The sequence below is a fragment of the Triticum aestivum genome, chromosome 1D (genome assembly GCF_018294505.1).
Source record: "Triticum aestivum cultivar Chinese Spring chromosome 1D, IWGSC CS RefSeq v2.1, whole genome shotgun sequence".
In the NCBI taxonomy this organism is placed as follows: domain Eukaryota; kingdom Viridiplantae; phylum Streptophyta; class Magnoliopsida; order Poales; family Poaceae; genus Triticum; species Triticum aestivum.
The window spans coordinates 427980480-427984753 of NC_057796.1; positions in this window are offsets into that span (position 1 = coordinate 427980480).

Consider the following 4274-nt stretch of genomic DNA (forward strand, 5'->3'; position numbering starts at 1 on the left):
GGTGACAACTCAATCTGATCGTAATCTGTCAATTGGTTTCTCTCTCGAACATTGTGTCTCTATGCCTCGCTCGGTAGCCCCCTCGATATGTAGACTTCTCGCGCGCGCACAGCTGTAGTGACGATGACGCTGAACCCAGTGTGCCTCGTTTTTACCGGCCTCATGTGATAGTTTTCACCCTGTTTTCTGTTAATTAACAAGGCAACCTTTTCTTTATTACTACTAGTGAATCCGAAATCATTCGGGGCAGACATAAAATATATCACTTCAACCCAATTATCGCAGTAACTATTTTAAAAGAAACTAGCTAGATGCCCGTGCGTTGCACGGAAAATCAAGATGCATTTGTATGAGTAGTTTATCTTGTGAGAGAAAAGGATGAATGAGGGAAGACCGTATTTGCGAACGTGGAGAGGGGTGTGGGTAAATTTTTGCAAAATTGCAGGATGGCACGCACACCATCATCACCAATTCTGTTTTCTACTCCCTCCGTTCCTAAATATTTGTCCTTTTAGAGATTTCAACAAGTGACTACATATGGAGCAAAATGAGTGAATCTACACTAAAATATGTCTACATACACATCCGTATGTGGTAGTCCATTTGAAATCTGAAAAAGACAAATATTTAGGAACGGATGGAGTATAAGAGTAGACATGGAGATATATCAGCAACATGGTCTACAACAAAAATGTGCTGGACTGGTTAGCGCCGGATGCTCGCAACGCGATGACATGAGTTCGAATTCTGTCTTTAACTTTAGATTTTTATATTATATATTACTTATTTAATATATACTTCTTTCGCTACTGTATTGACAGTGGAACCCACAGAGTACTTAGAATACAAGATTAAGGATGGACTTGTTTCTTTTTAACTTTCTGTACGAAGCTGTAGCCACCCTGCAACTCACGTGTACACTGTACATGCAATTAACTTTTTATAGAGGGACAATCATACACGCAATTAACTCAAATGGATTGGATGTCACTCTATTATTTCCAGCATAAGAGCATCTCCAACGGCAGCCGGCAAATTTCCTCCCGTTTCCTTCCGCGGAGGACGACATAAAACGCCAGCGGCATACATTTTCACTGTTGGAAATATGCCCTAGAGGCAATAATAAATGGTTATTATTATATTTCTTTGTTCATGATAATTGTCTATTGTTCATGCTATAATTGTATTATCCGGAAATCGTAATACATGTGTGAATGCATAGACCATAACGTGTCCCTAGTAAGCCTCTAGTTGACTAGCTCGTTGATCAACAGATAGTCATGCTTTCCTGACTATGGACATTGGATGTCGTTGATAACGGGATCACATCATTAGGAGAATGATGTGATGGACAAGACCCAATCCTAAGCATAGCACAAAAGATCGTGTAGTTCGTTTGCTAGAGCTTTTCCAATGTCAAGTATCATTTCCTTAGACCATGAGATCATGCAACTCCCGGATGCCGTAGGAGTGCTTTGGGTGTGCCAAACGTCACAACGTAACCGGGTGACTATAAAGGTGCACTACGGGTATCTCCGAAAGTGTCTGTTGGGTTGGCACGGATCGAGACTGGGATTTGTCACCCCGTATGACGGAGAGGTATCTCTGGGCCCACTCGGTAATGCATCATCATAATGAGCTCAATGTGACTAAGGAGTTAGCCACGGGATCATGCATTATGATACGAGTAAAGAGACTTGCCGGTAACGAGATTGAACAAGGTATTGGGATACCAACGATCGAATCTCAGGCAAGTAACATACCGATTGACAAAGGGAATTGTATACGGGATTGATTGAATCCTCGACATCGTGGTTCATCCGATGAGATCATCGTGGAACATGTGGGAGCCAACATGGTTATCCAGATCCCACTGTTGGTTATTGACCGGAGAGGCGTCTCGGTCATGTCTGCATGTCTCCCGAACCCGTAGGGTCTACACACTTAAGGTTCGGTGACGCTAGGGTTGTAGAGATATTAGTATGCGGAAACCCGAAAGTTGTTCGGAGTCCCGGATGAGATCCCGGACGTCACGAGGAGTTCCGGAATGGTCCGGAGGTGAAGAATTATATATAGGAAGTCCAGTTTCGGCCACCGGGAAAGTTTCGGGGGTTATCGGTATTGTACCGGGACCACCGGAAGGGTCCCGGGGGTCCACCGGGTGGGGCCACCTATCCCGGAGGGCCCCATGGGCTGAAGTGGGAGGGGAACCAGCCCCTGGTGGGCTGGTGCGCCCCCCTTGGGCCTCCCCTGCGCCTAGGGTTGGAAACCCTAGGGGTGGGGGCGCCCCCCACCTGGCTTGGGGGGGGGGGGGAAGCCACCTTCCCCCCCCTTGGCCGCCGCCCCCCCTTGGAGAGCTGATCTCCCAGGGCCGGCGCCCCTCCCAGGGACCCTATATATAGTGGGGGGGGAGGGAGGGCAGCAATACCACAGCCCCTGGCGCCTCCCTCTCCCCCTGCAACACCTCTCCCTCTCGCAGAAGCTTGGCGAAGCCCTGCCGAGATCCCCGCTACATCCACCACCACGCCGTCGTGCTGCTGGATCTCCATCAACCTCTCCTTCCCCCTTGCTGGATCAAGAAGGAGGAGACGTCGCTGCTCCGTACGTGTGTTGAACGCGGAGGTGCCGTCCGTTCGGCACTCGGTCATCGGTGATTTGGATCACGGCGAGTACGACTCCATCAACCCCGTTCATTAGAACGCTTCCGCTCGCGATCTACAAGGGTATGTAGATGCACTCCTTTCCCCTCGTTGCTAGTATACTCCATAGATGGATCTTGGTGATGCGTAGGAAATTTTAAAATTCTGCTACGATTCGCAACAGTGGCATCATGAGCCAGGCCTATGCGTAGTTACTATGCACGAGTAGAACACAAAGCAGTTGTGGGCGTATATTTTGTCAATTTTTCTTGCCACTACTAGTCCTATCTTGTTTCGGCGGTATTGTGGGATGAAGCGGCCCGGACCGACCTTACACGTACGCTTACGTGAGACAGGTTCCACCGACTGACATGCACTAGTTGCATAAGGTGGCTAGCGGGTGTCTGTCTCTCCCACTTTAGTCGGAACGGATTCGATGAAAAGGGTCCTTGTGAAGGGTAAATAGAAATTGGCATATCACGTTGTGGTCTTACGTAGGTAAGAAACGTTCTTGCTAGAAACCTATAGAAGCCATGTAAAAACTTGCAACAACAATTAGAGGACGTCTAACTTGTTTTTGCAGCATGTTCCTTGTGATGTGATATGGCCAGAAGATGTGATGAATGATATATGTGATGTATGAGATTGATCATATTCTTGTAATAGGAATCACGACTTGCATGTCGATGAGTATGACAACCGGCAGGAGCCATAGGAGTTGTGTTTATTTTTTGTATGACCTGCGTGTCATTGAATAACGCCATGTAAATTACTTTACTTTATTGCTAAACGCGTTAGCCATAGAAGTAGAAGTAATCGTTGGCGTGACAACTTCATGAAGACACAATGATGGAGATCATGATGATGGGGATCATGGTGTCATGCCGATGACGAAGATGATCATGGCGCCCCGAAGATGGAGATCAAAGGAGCAGAATGATATTGGCCATATCATGTCACTATTTGATTGCATGTGATGTTCATCATGTTTTGCATCTTATTTGCTTAGAACGACGGTAGTAAGTAAGATGATCCCTTATAATAATTTCAAGAAAGTGGTCCCCCTAACTGTGCACTGTTGCGAAGGTTCGTTGTTTCGAAGCACCACGTGATGATCGGGTGTGATAGATTCTAACATTCGCATACAACGGGTGTTGACGAGCCTAGCATGTACAGACATGGCCTCGGAACACACGCAATACACTTAGGTTGACTTGACGAGCCTAGCATGTACAGACATGGCCTCGGAACACGGAAGACCGAAAGGTCGAGCATGAGTCGTATAGAAGATACGATCAACATGGAGATGTTCACCGATCTTGACTAGTCCGTCTCACGTGATGATCGGACACGACCTAGTTAACTCGGATCATGTTTCACTTAGATGACTGGAGGGATGTCTATCTGAGTGGGAGTTCATTGAATAATTTGATTAGATGAACTTAATTATCATGAACTTAGTCTAAAATCTTTACAATATGTCTTGTAGATCAAATGGCCCACGTTGTCCTCAACTTCAACGCGTTCCTAGAGAAAACCAAGCTGAAAGATGATGGCAGCAACTATACGGACTGGGTCCGGAACCTGAGGATCATCCTCATAGTTGCCAAGAAAGATTATGTCCTAGAAGCACCG